The 15,830-nt window shown below is 40.7% G+C and overlaps 1 protein-coding gene and 1 pseudogene across 1 annotated transcript in view; one reads left to right on the top strand and one right to left on the bottom strand.

Moving 5' to 3' along the window:
- The window catches only part of VEPH1 (ventricular zone expressed PH domain containing 1), a 529,573-nt gene that overhangs the window by 174,378 nt on the left and 339,365 nt on the right, over window positions 1–15,830 (bottom strand). The gene's annotated exons all lie outside the window — the stretch shown is intronic.
- On the top strand, window positions 9,941–10,963 carry LOC122934146 (annotated as a pseudogene).

Below are 15,830 nucleotides of genomic sequence, written 5' to 3' on the forward strand. Positions count from 1 at the left end.
ACCTCTGATTGACAGCCATGTACGTGAACTCGGCCGGCTTTGCTGAACAGCCGAAAGCTATCTGCTGTCAATCAAAAGCAAAGGGGCATGGAAAAGGGGAGTGGTTATCTAGACTTGAAGCGAGGAGGCCACTGCCCCCTTGACTTCAAACTCTGCTGTCACACAGCGCGTGCAGGGAATTAAAGTTCGTTTTTCAAGATTTTGGTGCATCTGGCCGAAGGAAGAAAAGGATCTTTAGGAACATACTGCTGGCTACTTTAAGGTAATGCTGGCGATTTGGGAGGCATTTTTAGGTGACAGGTTCCCTTTAACTAGAAAATATTGGTGACTGACACACAAGTCTATCAAGATATAGTTTCCTCCTTAGGCCTAGTTCACATTTCAGTGATTTGGACAGTCAGTGAGTTCCATCAGTGAATTTGAGGCAAAGCCAGGAGTAGAGCCCACACAGAGATAAGGTATAATAGAAATATTTTCACCTGTTTAGTGTTTTTGACCTGCATCTAGTTTTGGCTAGCAATCACTGATGGAAATCACTGATCAAACACTGACCAAATCACTGAAGTGTAACCTAGTATTAAAATAATTAAGAGAACAGTCTGGTCACCCATTGTCAAGATCTACTGATCACAATTTGAGGTCTACCAGTAGATCACAATTTACTGTTTGGCACTGACTGTGCGTAAAGTTAAAGAGACACTTTACAAGAGTAGTTCAATGCAACGCTAACATATTATATAAGGCCTTCAACAGCCACACATTCAGCCAAAACCTGACCCTAATACTTTCTCTCCTTTTATGATCCACTCCTGATTTTGGCTTTCAAAATGGCATCAGGAAACCTGAATGTCTAGCTGTACACTAAGAACAGTTGGAGAGTGACTCTGACCGGACATTGCATATATGTTAAATGAGAGGAAATCATAAAAGTTGACTCAACAGTTACCTATCCTTCATATTAACCTATTAGTTATGGAAGTTGGCAGCCCCTCATTGCCACACACATTTTAGCCTTCTTAATGTTATCACTTGAACAGCCAATCACATTTTCAGATCACTTACAGACTAACTGCTTTTGTTGTTGCAAAATTCTTGGAAACCAAATAGCTGTGATCTTGCAGAATTAGCTAAACTCCATGTGTTCCAAATAAATTCCTGGCTCTCGGCATGCTTACATTTAGCGCAGAGGTACGCATGAATACTCTGCAGGGGATCTCCTTTTTCTTACATCTATTTCCACATGTGCAATCAATTACGAGCCTGACTCGTGACTCAAGACCATCTATAAATCATAATAACAACCAGACCTCAGCATAGCCCTTATAGGCAGGTTTGGGGCATTGTATAGTTGTATATTATATGACAATGTTGCCAGATTGTTTTCATTTAAGTAGCTGAATTCCTTGAAGAAATTGTTGCTAGAATAAACAATGAAGCTGCACAATTGTAGTTGTGATGTATAATTAGGAAGTTAAGTACATTTAATAGTAATAGAAAAACATGTTTTCCCTGTGGAAGCCCAGGTAGGTAAAGAAAAATATTTGACAAGACCAAAAGTTACTTTGGGCAGCTCAGTGGTTAACATTACACCACAGTCTTGTAGCACTGGGATCCTGGGCTTTAAGATGACCAGGGGCAACATCTGCAGTAGCTTTTTAAGTTCCTCCCATGCTTGCATGGATTTTTTATTCCTCCCTCACTCTGGAAAAAGGTAATTAAATAGGTTTTCTGGGGTTAAAATGTATTTTTATTTATGGCTCGGCTTCCCCGAAACAATGCATATTTCAGCCCTAAATACCCTCTTTCTACTACAGAACTGTCCTTCTGCAGCAATTAATATCACTGCTGCAAGCCAAACGTCTGCTTTCATAAGTTTCTGGCATCATGCATCTCTGTGGCATCTTTTCTTGGGCTTGCTCCCCCTGCTCACTAGTTCAATATAGCAGTTGAATGGAATTGCGCAAGGTCCACAATGAGATGTCAGCGGAAGTGGCCAAAACCTGGCTGAGACAGTCATGTGACCATAGCACAGAGGGAGTGCAGAGGAGGGTTAAATACTGTACAGTGCATCTTCCTTCCACAGACTGAACTAAAGGTGCAATTTCAACATAGGCCTGGAGAACGTCTTTAATTTCCAACATTGACCCCAGTATGCACAATGATGTGAATAATTAGAGTAAAGAAATAAAGAATACACTTGTTCCAATACGTTTGGAATACAGTGTCCAGTATATGCTGGTATATGGTACCTGTGCTAATTATTAAGTGTTCTTACATGGCAAGACCAATTCCTGTTATCTCACATACAGTCATGTGAAAAAATTAGGACACCCTTTGAAAGCATGTGGTTTTTTGTAACATTTTTAATAAAAGGTTATTTCATCTCCGTTTCAACAATACAGAGAGATTAAAGTAATCCAACTAAACAAAGAAAACTGAAGAAAAGTCTTTTCAAGATCTTCTGTAAATGTCATTCTACAAAAATGCCTATTCTAACTGAGGAAAAAGATAGGACACCCTCACATGTATTCCCTCTTAAATTGGCTCAGATCTCACACAGGTATATCACACCAGGTGCACATAATTAGTAGATCGTTACTCTGCATGTTGAATGAGGCTTGCCCTATTTAAACCTCAGACATTTAGTTTGGTGTGCTCCTGACTGTTGAAGTGAGAGTGAGCACCATGGTGAGAGCAAAAGAGCTGTCAGAGGACTTCAGAAAAAAGATTGTAGCAGCCTATGAGTCTGGGAAGGGATTTAAAAAGATCTCAAAAGATTTTGAAATCAGCCATTCCACTGTCCGGAAGATAGTCTACAAGTGGAGGGCTTTCAAAACAACTGCCAACATGCCCAGGACTGGTCGCCCCAGCAAGTTCACCCCAAGAGCAGACCGCAAGATGCTAAAAGAGGTCTCCAAAAACCCTAAAGTGTCATCTCGAGAACTACAGCAGGCTCTGGCTACTGTTGATGTAGAAGTACATGCCTCTACAATCAGAAAGAGACTGTACAAGTTTAACTTGCATGGGAGGTGTGCAAGGAGGAAACCTTTGCTTTCCAAGAGAAACATCGAGGCCAGACTGACATTTGCCAGAGATAAAGTTGACAAAGACCAGGACTTCTGGAATAATGTTCTTTGGACAGATGAGTCCAAAATTGAATTATTTGGACACAACAGCAGAGGACATGTTTGGCGTAAACCAAACACAGCATTCCAAGAAAAGAACCTCATACCAACTGTGAAGCATGGAGGTGGAAGTGTCATGGTTTGGGGCTGCTTTGCTGCAGCAGGACCTGGTCAGCTCACCATCATAGAATCCACGATGAATTCTACTGTGTATCAGAAGGTGCTTGAAGAACATGTGAGACCATCAGTTAGAAAATTAAAGCTGAAGCGGAACTGGACCATGCAACATGACAATGACCCAAAACATACTAGTAAATCAACCAAAGATTGGCTGAAAAAGAAGAAATGGAAAGTCCTGGAATGGCCAAGTCAAAGTCCAGATTTGAATCCCATTGAGATGCTGTGGGGTGACTTGAAAAGGGCTGTACGTGCAAGAAACCCCTCAAACATCTCACAGCTGAAAAAGTTCTGCATTGAGGAGTGGGGTAAAATTTCCTCAGACCGATGTCGAAGACTGGTAGATGGCTACAAGAACCGTCTCACTGCAGTTATTTCAGCCAAAGGAGGTAACACTCGCTATTAGGGGCAAGGGTGTCCTATCTTTTTCCTCAGTTAGAATAGGCATTTTTGTAGAATGACATTTACAGAAGATCTTGAAAAGACTTTTCTTCAGTTTTCTTTGTTTAGTTGGATTACTTTAATCTCTCTGTATTGTTGAAACGGAGATGAAATAACCTTTTATTAAAAATGTTACAAAAAACCACATGCTTTCAAAGGGTGTCCTAATTTTTTCACATGACTGTATATATTCTTATTATTATAGCCAAATTTACCACCCTAACTCCTCCCACAGTTTTAACACTACATAGACAGTAATATAAACGTGCGGATTGTACCTAATTGGTGTGCTATTACTTTGCGGAATGTTTCGCCGAATGGTTCACAAAAAATCGGCATTTTTGTGGCGAAATTGGTCCTATAGGAATGAATGGCAGAATGTTCAAAACTAGATTGGGAGCTGACAAAAGCTAGAGTGTGAGCTGAAAAATCAGGACATGATTTCTAAACTGCCACCACTCCCTCATTTTCAGGCCCACCTACACAAATCTTATATCAAAACGTTCAGCTATCCCTCATGCCACTAAGACATAGTTCTGATAGTTTTCACAATATGACCATTTGTTTGCAACTCACGCCGCCCATTGACATTCATTGAACCGCCACTCTAGCCACCTCAAATTGGAAGGGCAATTTCTAAACTGCAACTATGCCTTCATTTTTAATATTTCAGAGACATACTATGTATCAAAATGTAGGTCTGGGTCTTGTGATTCTCACAATATAATCTTACTCTTCGCTGTAGGATTTATAATTTTTAAACTACAACCATTTGAAGATGGCAACCACCAGTGAAGTGAGCAAGTTGGAGCAGTTTGTTTTTAACCGCTCTTCTCTGCCCTTGCTGTAGAGTGAGTTGCCATAGGAACCCAGATGTGTGAGCAGCCAGCAGAGTGACAAAAGCTAGAGTGTGAGCTGAAAAATTAGCCACCACTCCCTCATTTTCAAGCACACCTACACAAATCAGCTACTAATGTTTTTATAAATGTATGTTTTAATGTAACTGTGAAGCACTTTAGGCAACAACATTGCAATTAAATGTACTATATAAACAAATAAAAGTTGAAATCCATTTCTCACGCTTTCAAACTTGCCACTTGCTTTTTAAATTTGATCAATCAATTGGTTAGTGTAATGTTTACTGTCTTTACTCACTCCAAACACTCCACTCACTCCATAAAGTTACTCTGCCCAGTCTAACCTTTCCACAGTTAATCCAGCCACACAACAGTTAGTCAAGGCACTCCACCCAGTTACTCTGCCCACTCCAGTTGTAGACTATTGGTGGAAGCAAGAACACTTCCCACAATTTTTCCCAGAAATTGTAGCTTTTCTAGTTGTTTTTGCATACAAATACCCCAAAAAAAACTTGCAGTATGATTTGTGAAACAGGCATTACTATGGTTAGGTTCACATCACATTTGGACATTGTGGTCTGCAAGATCTTTTGAAATGTTTCAAACATACGGCCTAGACACATGTACAGTGACTGTATGCTCATTAGGCTGCATAAATTGACGGACCATTTAAAATGGTTCCACTAAAAATATTTCCAAAAATGATCTCAACATAACCATAGTAATAGCATTTGTAGCTGCAGCGGACAGGACATTTCAGAGTGTTTGGTATAAGCACAGTTAGTACTGCTCATGAGAGTTTACATTTTTCATATATTTTTTTATAGCAACTTGATATTTTGAAGCGGACAAAAGCAATATTATCGCAAAAAACTGCTTTTATATTTGTCACAAAAAATGAAGCAGGCTGCTAATAATAAAGTCAATTTACAAGGAGTAATTATTATTTATTTATTTTTTTACTTTTTGGAAAATGAATTTTGCATGTTTAATGGTTTCTATGATCATTTAATCATGCCGTATGTCTTCCTAGTAGTCATACAATTCTAAATGTACTGCATGCATGTGAGTTTAGGAATCTTCATAATTGTGTAAATGTTGGCATGAAATAATTGATCTCTAATTAAATATCTTTTTTAGCCTACCTCTTTATGTGGAAACAGATAGATTACGATTGTTTAAATACATATAAATGAGCTATTACTTTGGCTCTGATCACACTAGAGTCATGGTTTTGGGACTCTTGACAGAAAGTCCAAATGAAAACATGAACATCGTATATACAGCGGTCTGCTTCACCGTCCTGCCCAGATGACATATGCAGGATCCATGGAACCTCCTGGCTATGCTAAAGCTACCCATTAGCTCCTGTGCTTTTTAGACTCATGACATCGTCCAGAGTTCATACATGCTATTGCTAATTACGAACAGTTCATGCTGTCAAAGAGTACTTTGACTGTTTTTGCAGCTGATCAGGGCTCACTGAATTTCCATTTTTGACTCCAATTAACCCTGAAGGAAACAGTGACCAGCTAGGCAAGCAGAGCAATTACTTACTTGTGATTAATAAGTAATCAGTCATAGAATGAACACCGAGAAATTATGTACCTGGTATAATGAATGGATATGGTTTGTAGCATAAACATGAATTAGAATTTTGTCGCTAAAATGAATATTTAAAAAGTCAGCAGAATGTCATGCATTTTGTACTTGTCAAGACAGTGGTATTTACAAATTAATGGTATAAATGGTAATGGTAATAAATAGAGATGAGCAAATCGAAGCTGATGAAGTGGAATTCGTTTAGAATTTAAGGAAAAATTCAATTCGCACGAAAGGCGAATTTCCTTGCGCTTCGTGGTAAAGAAATCGCATTTTTTCCTAAAATGGCTGTTGCATGTGTGAGAACATGGAGAAAGCAACTCTGAGAAGGCGGGATCACCCATAATCCCATGCATTCAGCCAATCAGCAGTCAGCCAGCCCTGTGATGTCACAGCCTTATAATTAGTTGCAACCATCTTAGATTCTGCCATTTACCAGTGTACTTAGTGCAGGGAGAGACGTCTGCAGACACTAGGAACAGTGATAGGAAAGGCTTGATTGTGGTGAAAAAATGATTTTTAAGTGCAGGGAAAGGGTAGGGAGGAATCATTCCACAGCATTTGTGTAGAACAGGGTTCAGTAGGGGAGGTTACAGACTGGGTGATAGAGATGACCCCCATATCTTCCAGCTCTCAGCTAATGCCTTATTCACTCAAGTTCCAAGAGGACCCTCCTCCCTGATGTGTCATATATGACATCTGCTATATTGCAACTAGTGTGAAGCCATTACAATATGGCACTTGCACTTAGATGTTTACATAGTTTGCATATCAAAGTTAGTAAAACAATGCTCAATGCGCAGATGCCAAGTGTTATCTCTTTTCTTATTTTTGTATTCTAGCCAATGGAACAATGCCACGAGCCTCAGGGGGGATGCCCCTTCCTATGTACTTGTAAACTGCTTAACTTCCTGTAATAAAGGAGAACTGCTTTGACCCTTTCCTGGTGTCAGTGTGGGTCCTTCCATGCATGTAAAATCCTAGGATCAGAACAATTTGAAACAGCAGAGCAAACGTAATTAGCCCAGATTGAGGGCATCTTCAACATGGGTAATAGTAACAATCCTATTACACCTTGGTGCACTGACTGGGGATTCAAATTGCCAGCTCTGTAATTCCAGCAAACCATTCTTGTTATTGGGGTGCAAGTGCTGTTTGATACGGCCATTAAAGACTTGATTGTGGTGAAAAAATGATTTACAAGTGCAGGGAAAGGATAGGGAGGAATCATTCCACAGCATTTATGTAGAACAGGGTTCAGTAGGGGAGGTTACAGACTGGTTAATAGGAATAATCATGTTACCCCTTGCTACACTGACTGGGGATCCAAATTGCCATTATACAGCTCTGTCATTCCAGCAAACCGTTCTTGTTATTAGGGTGCAAGTGCTGTTTGATACGGCCATTAACAGGGTTTATTACAAGGAAATATTTCAACAGTATGTCTTATTTGCCCTTGAGCGGTGCAGTGATATATTCTACAGCCCTGTTTGCAGTGTATTAGTGGCGAAATAAAAATATATTCGCCGTTCAGCGTTGCACTTATCTGTTGTAAAGCCTTTTGTGCTGTGTAAAAGTAGAAAAAAATTAGAGCCTAATTGCCGTTCAGCTGTGCAGTGATATATTCTACAGCCCTGTTTGTGTGTATTAGTGGCGATATAAAAATATATTCGCCGCCCAGAGTTGCACTTATATGTTGAAAAGGCTTGTGTAGTGTAAAAGTGGAAAAAAAATAAGAGACTATTTGCAATTCAGCAGTGCAATTATATGTGATAAAGCCCTTTTTGCAGTGAAATTTTTTATGTGACACAGGCTCCTCCTTTTGCGGTATGGACCTAATTACTTAGTGGTGAAATTCTTTATGTGACACATGCTTTTTTTCGGAAAATGTATGGGTGATTGTACCCCTCTTTTTGCGGTATGGACCGAATAACTTAGTGGTGAAATTCTTTATGTGACTGTGGGGATTCGTTCTGGTAGACAGGACAAGCGGACGCAGTATAGAGGCAAAGACCAGTTTGTAACTCAAAAACCTCAGTGTTTTATTCACACTTATGGCAACAAAACAGTGCTACAGTCCATTTGCAGTGGTGTTCATTCATTTGCAGTGGTGTCATTTGCAGTGGTGTCCATTGGTGTTCGTTCACACCTAGACAGTTCATACAGCAAAAAATTCACCTGTTATCCTAGGTGTTAGTTCACACCCGATTGGCATTGCTCAGGACAGAGCAGACCTCCCAAAACCAGGCCTCCAGCCTAGAAGACGGCTCAGATCCCAATCAAGCAATTGCCAGAGCTCCTCTGTCAGAGAGAAAGGTAATTGCCACCAGCTGACACTGCTGGCTGGGTTTTTATATGGGCCAGTCGAGACCCGGCCTGGAACGTGGGGAGAAGTCACCTACCCAGCACTTTGACTACTCCCAGTAAAAGCCATCCCGGATCAGCTATTACAGCTATACTAAATAGCAAGGTGTCAAACAGCAACTGCTGCTGACACATGAAAACTGTCTCTTACTCCACAGACACCAGGAACCTCAGTGACACATAGCGTCAGTCAATGAGGGTCCCTTGCACCTTCCTACAGTGACACAGGCTTTTTTTCGGAAAACGTATGGGTGATTATACACCTCCTTTTGTGGTATAAACCGAATTACTTAGTGGGGAAATTCTTTTTGTGACACAGGCTTTTTTTCGGAAAATGTATGGGTTACTGTGCACCTCCTTTTGCGGTATGGACCGAATTACTTAGTGGTGAAATTCTTTATGTGACACTGGCTTTTTTTCGGAATATGTATAGGTGATTTTACACCTCCTTTTGCTATATGGGCCGAATTACGCAGTGGTGAAATTTTTTAATTCAAAGCAAACTCTGCTTCTCTGTATCTCTTGTGAAGTCAATGTCTCCAACTATGCCCCTCGTGCGATTTACACCAAATACATTATTTTCATGTAGTGATCCAAGAATTAAGTTGGAGGCATGTAGTGTATGCAAGCCATGTGCGACCCCTCTCATCAATAGCACGCTGTTCTGAACCTGGTTTGCCTCGGAGAACTGAGTCACACAGGGGAGGAACTGCTCCATGTCCTTCAGCAAAAAATCGAATCCTGGCTTTCTCTGCGACAAATCCTGGCTTTCTCTGCGACAACTAAAAATCGGGACCATGGTGACTGACAACGGGCAGAACATGGTGTCGGCGCTGCATCAAGGAGGGCTGAGCCATGCGCCCTGCTTGGCACACTTGTTCAATCTGGTTGTCAAGCGGTTTCTGAAGTCTTCCACCCATTTGCACGGCATCCTAAAAATGGGCAGGAAACTTTGCATGCACTTCAGCCACTCGTACACCGCAAAGCACATAGGCTGATATGCGACGTTTCCACCCGTTGGAATTCCACCCTCCATATGTTGGACCGACTATACGAACAGAGAAAGGCCATCAACGATTTCTTGATGATCCAAGCGGACAGGAGTGGTCCTCTGTGTAACTTCGATGTCAGCCAGTGGCAGCTCATGCGTGACACCTGCCATTTGCTCGGGCCCTTTGAGGAGGCCACGTTATTTGTCAGTCGTCAGCACTACGGGATGAACAATGTCATTCCACTGCTTCATGTTCTGGAACAGATGCTGGAAAATCAGGCTGGTCAGAGGACTGGAGACGTGGCGCCTAGAAAAATGGCGGCAGAGTTTGATACATTTGTCTCTCAAGATCTCTGTTTACAGTCATAATTTATAGCAAGGATATGCAAACACCAACCGATGGGGTGGTAACCCCCAGAAGTAGGTCATCGGCACAAAGGAGTAGTAATTTTCACAGCCTGAGGTATCCTCCACGAAGCTTGACCTCTGCAGGTCGACAGTCTGCATTGCGAAGCTTGTCTAAAAGAAAACTCCCACAGTGCACCCCCTTGGAGGAAACTCTTGATCCGACACAGGCTGCTTTGTTCCTTTAAAAACAATGGACTCCGTACAGCGTGACACCTATGTATAATTTCTCATACACCAGACTGAAAGAGTATTCCAAGCACCTGTCTGTCTACATAGCTGCCAAGAAGCAGAAGGGTCTTTCCATTGAAGTGGGCTCAGAGCTGAACCTAAAAGCCAAATTTTCCTGTTTACCTGGACTCAAAGGAAAGGACAGAGATCCACTGGCTCTGCTCATACAGATTTCATCCAAGCCTCCACTCACCAAGGCAAGCACAGAGGACCGGATTGTGTGGTTCTGCGGGATGTACAAAGAGGATGATCTATTGGAGATGTTACCAAAGATATTTACTTGCCTCCGCTCTTCCTGTATAACGGCTCTGAGGCGCTGATGGCTATTGTAGAGACGTGGTTCAAAAGAAGCTTTTACTGTTGTTTCGGTAAGCTGATGATTAGTTCTCAGGACCTTACGTGGCTAGCAGCGATGTGGACCGGGTATGACGTGTCTTGATCAGTGTCGGCCTCGTTTTCTCTGTGCCAGTATAACCTTGCATGGACATTTCTTATGCCATCCACGCAGAGGACTTCAAGACTTTATGGAATAATATTCATAAATCAAAGGACAAGGTCATGTTGGAGGAAGTGGACAATTTATTCCAAAGTCTTTACTCGCTGTTCTTCAGACACTTTAGAATTCACTTATCAGCAACCCACTCGTCAAGGTGGCGGCATCTGTGGCATCAGCGCATTGTGAGAGAAAAGTGAAGTTCCTCAATAAGGACTACCTAATCCGAGTGCTGGGATTCATCATGGAGCTGGCCATCAATAACATCCAGTATTGAACACATGGACGACTCTCATTGTGGACCTTGTCCACAATGTTTGGGACCCCCTGGACGTCTTACATGTCTTAGACATGATCCCTGCAGTGCTTACTACATGTTATACTGCTTCTTACCATTCTGTTACAGCGGCTGTGAGACCTGCACATACCAAGGGTTATTTATGAAGATTTTCAGGTGTTGCCTGTACAGATCAGTTACCTTCCAGCTGTGAATGTGTAGCCTGCACTGTAGGAATGAGCTGGAGTCGACATGTTTGCTGGACTGTCCTCCAGTTATCAGCCATAACCCCATAAATTTCATTGTCAATATGCATTACCATCGTGGTCACCCTGACACTGGTCATCATTCCATTCTTGTTGATGAAGCACTTTTTTTTTTTCAGTTTCCCTTTTAAATCTCGTGGTTTTGCCCTTTTATGTGTGTTAATGTCCTGCTTGTTAAGTAAAGTTTTTTTTTCTCCCTGTTCCAAAAAAAAACAAAGAATTGGCTTGTGATTTAGTAGCCAAAAGCAGGAATGGGTACAAAACACAGAAGACATGCAAATATTCTGTTCACATGTTATCTCTGTTGGATCCACTCCTGTTTTTTTTGGGCATTAGCAATACTGATGGATTACTGACTGACCGAGTGAATGCGGATGCTCCACAGAAAGGATCCGTTTTTGTGGGTTATTGTTCTGACGGATTAGAGGAAGGGCAAAATAATCAGTGACGTCAACACAAACTTACTGCTGACACCCACTCCACTCTGTCGGGGGGGCTCTACTTGTATAAGAGTTTAATAGAACAGGTTCTGTAGAAATCCATGTGGAATCAGCTGACGATGGTGTAAAAGGAATGTGCTTCTTCTTGGCGCTAACATCAACCTGTAAGGCTGAGTTATAGTGTTGTCTAAAACATAGGACACACCAGGTCATATAGTCATTAAAGAACCTCAATATTATAGTTAAGGCAATCAAATAAAATGAATGAAGCAAGGAGACTAGTGAACCATACAGCACAACAATATGACATCAACGTTATGTAGCTGTTCGAAAGAAATAAGCATTCTACAATAATTAACACATTGGAATTCGTCACAGTTAACAAGTGTATGCAGCTTACATTTTCTAAAAATACATGGTTTCATCTAGCTGCTGACAATCTATTATTCTTGCATAGCATAATCATCCACTTATATTGGAATGTAATTATTCAAAATGTAGATTGTAATTATGATAAATCTTGTTTTTCTAAGTAACTGAGCTAATGTTTAAACAGACACAAGGGAAAGTTTCCGATGATACTGGAAGCTAGTCTGCTTTGATCCTTTCTTATAATCTACACTACTTGGTTGCCGAGAGAAACGTCAAATAATTCAGCGTCTGTGTATAAGTTATCAGAATACGTGCTATTTGTACAAATATGCAAAATGTGCATCGAAAAGGACTCACTCTTACTTGTGAAATATATCTATATACGTATGATTTGAATAAAACAGTTTTGTGAAATATGATCACATTGTACAAAGAATGTGTCTACAGGAGAATACAGTAGTGCTCAAAAGCACTGTTCCACTGCACACTAGATCTTCATGTCTCTATAATATGGACCTGTAGGGACTGTGTGCACTACTGCATAGTGTGTGCAATTCTGAGCTTCTTGTATAGTCTTGTATCTTGTATAGTCTGTTTTAATAGCTACATGCTTTCCCTATGTAATAACAATTCTGGAGCATCTATTCTTATGCCTGTATGTTGTGCTATTCCTTTATTATTTCTATTCGAAGTTATGAATGAATTGCTAGCAATTGTTCATATTACATACAAGGATAGTACTGTTCTATGAAGGGCCAGCTGCTCCGTTCCGCAAAATACAGAATGCACGCGGATGTCATCCAGATTTTTTGCGGGCCGCAACATACATACGGTCGTACATACATACGGTAGTACAGGGCAAACAACATTTCAGGAAACGTCATAAGGGCAATCCATCCCTTTTGAGGGTACGTGGCATTGATCACGTGGATATGGGGATGCGGGGTGGCAATATAGCCAAAACCCTGGCTCAACGTGAGACCAGGTGGATCTGGACCCTGGACACCATGCAACCCAAGGGCCTCAATGAGGTCCTGGGCTTCGCTCCTTTTCTCTGAGTGCCACACACTCTTGTTTTTAATATATAATTTTTAGGCGTTGGTATCCTTGTTTTTTTGCGTGTCAATTATTCTGTGATTACTCATATATGTGTTTTTTTTATATTCTTTAGTATACCTGGTTCCCTACTCACCTGCATCCCTTACCATATGGAGCTTGTAGGATATATTGAAAATTCCTTTTGGACATCTTGGTCACTCAACTCTGTATTGCATATAGGATATATTGAGATGTTTGTTGATATGGAGAACTTACTGTATATTTTATCACTATATTTTCTTTATGTATTTGTGCACAACGCTACTGTCACATACACTCTACACATGTAATTAGATTTTGTCTGTGTATTATACTTTTTAGTAGTCACATACTTACCCACTTGTTTGTTTTCAGTATTCACTGTGCCTGATCGCGGCTAGCTCCCATCCCATTCGTTTTCTCTTGGGGGGGATGCTGTCCGTTTTTGTTTTACTGGCAATTTGACCCTTAAATGAATGTATTTTTTAACACATTATGTTTGACTCATGTATTGATTGCTTGCTCACTTACTTAATTATGTATAACAGAATATATTATATATTGGTTGTCCACTTATATCTAATCATGCATGACAGAATTTGTTATACATTATATATTATGTATTATGTCACACTTTTATAATTTCTCACTCTGTTAGGATTTTTCTATATATAGTAAATATTTGTCACCCCAGTGTAATAATAATATAGAATTGAATATGCTGAGTACTTTGATTGTGAAGGATTCTCATGTTAATGGATGCATTTGCCTTACCAGCTAAGTGCTATAATTAATTACCTACTTTGTCTGAAGGACCTTCCTGGGGAAGTGGTTTACCACCTGTGACGCGGCGGTGCATGTGACTGGCCATCACGTGCCAAACGCATCACGTGGGCGGAGAGAGGTGTGCGGCCTCGTGACTGGCCATCAGGGCGCCACGCCAACCTGCCACGCCTTCTTGTGGGCGGTTACAGATGCGCGATTGGCCATCGTGGCCCATGGGTGGAGCGAGGGGTGCGCCCACCCTCAACTTTCCCTCCTCCCAATGTCCTGATTACAATGGGGCGTTCCTAGATCAATTCGATATGTGATACAGGTGTATAGGGCTCTTTATAAGAAGCGCATTACAAGGAGAGCCTCACCCCCAGAGGAAGGCATCCGCCGAAACGCGCGTCGAGGTTACGTGGCTCTCCTGAGGTGTATATCTCCATATTTATGGGTATGTAAATATGCTATATTTTTGTGGACTTTGAGGGATGTGCTTATTGGCTCTAGGTGCTCAGCTATACCCACTTGGGTTATCCACAGGTGGATGTTCACTGTGCACCTGAGCCAGATTTGTATGTATTTGGAGGTTTAAGCTGTCACCACAGTTACAATTGTGGCATTTGACCATTAATATGGTGACTTCTTATGCACTTGCACTTTAACTTTGTATGTATTTGGAGGTTTAAGCTGTCACCACATCTACAATTGTGGTTTTTGACCATTGATATGGAGACTTCTTATGCACTTGCACTTTAACCTTCTGCTGGCTGTTATATGGTCCCATATTTTGGAACCATCGGACATCTATATGTTGCGGTGTAATCTGCAACCATTTATTGATATGGTGTTTTGCTACTCAGCATTTGCACTTTAGCATTTTCATATCTGTGGTTGCAGTTATACATACAGAAATTAGTGAGGTACTGTACTCTTTTTTTCTACCTCCTTCTGTATATTGCATACTCCAAACCCCCCCTCCTCATGTCTTATTTGTGTTAACATGCCTCCTCAGATGTAGCCATTTTTTATCTGTTGTCTCGTTTATGTGTCATTTATTCAATAAAGGATTTATTTTTGATGATATACCCGTTTAATCTCAGTTTATTCTTGTTGGTTGGTCTCGCACAAAATAAGCCCTCACGCAGCTCATGCAACAAAAAATAAAAAAAAGTTATTGCTTTTAAAAACCGTGACAGAAAATTCCATGTTAGAAAATCCAGATGCCGCTCCTTCCCTTCTGAGACCTGCCATATCCCCAAATAACAATTTACGACCACAATTGGGGTGTTACTATATTCTGGAGAAAGTGGGTAGCAGGTTTGGGCCTAAAGCACCATTTTCTTGTAAAAAAAAAAAAAATTTTTCATTACATCAGCTGTTGAGTGAAGTGCTCGCTACACCCCTTAAAAATTCTTTGGGTGGTGTAGTTTACAAAATATGGTCACTTTTTGGGGGTTTTCACTGTGGGGTTACCCCAGGGCCTCTTCAAATGCAACATGGTGCCCATAGACCATTCCAGCAAAATCTGCCCTCGAAAAACCATATGGCACTCCTTGACTTCTGTGCCCTGTCGTTTGCCCAAACAGAAGTATATGACCACATATGGGGTGTTTCTGTAAACTGCAGAATCAAGGTAAGAAATATTTAGGTTTGTTTTGTTGTTAACCCTTGATGTGTTACAGGAAAAAATTGATTAAAATGGAATATCTGAAAAAAAAGTGACATTTTGAAATTACATCTCTATATTGCTTTAATTCCTGTGGAATACCTAAAAGGTCTACAACATTTCTAAAACCAGTTTTGAATAGTTTCTAAAATGGTGTGATTTATGGGTTGGTTTTATTATGTAAGCTCCACAAAGTGACTTCAGAATTGAACTGGTCCTTAAAAAGTGGGTTTTTAGAAATTTTCTTAAAAATTTTAAGAATTGCTTCTAAAATTCTA

This window comes from Bufo gargarizans, chromosome 4 (assembly GCF_014858855.1).
Source record: "Bufo gargarizans isolate SCDJY-AF-19 chromosome 4, ASM1485885v1, whole genome shotgun sequence".
NCBI lineage: Eukaryota > Metazoa > Chordata > Amphibia > Anura > Bufonidae > Bufo > Bufo gargarizans.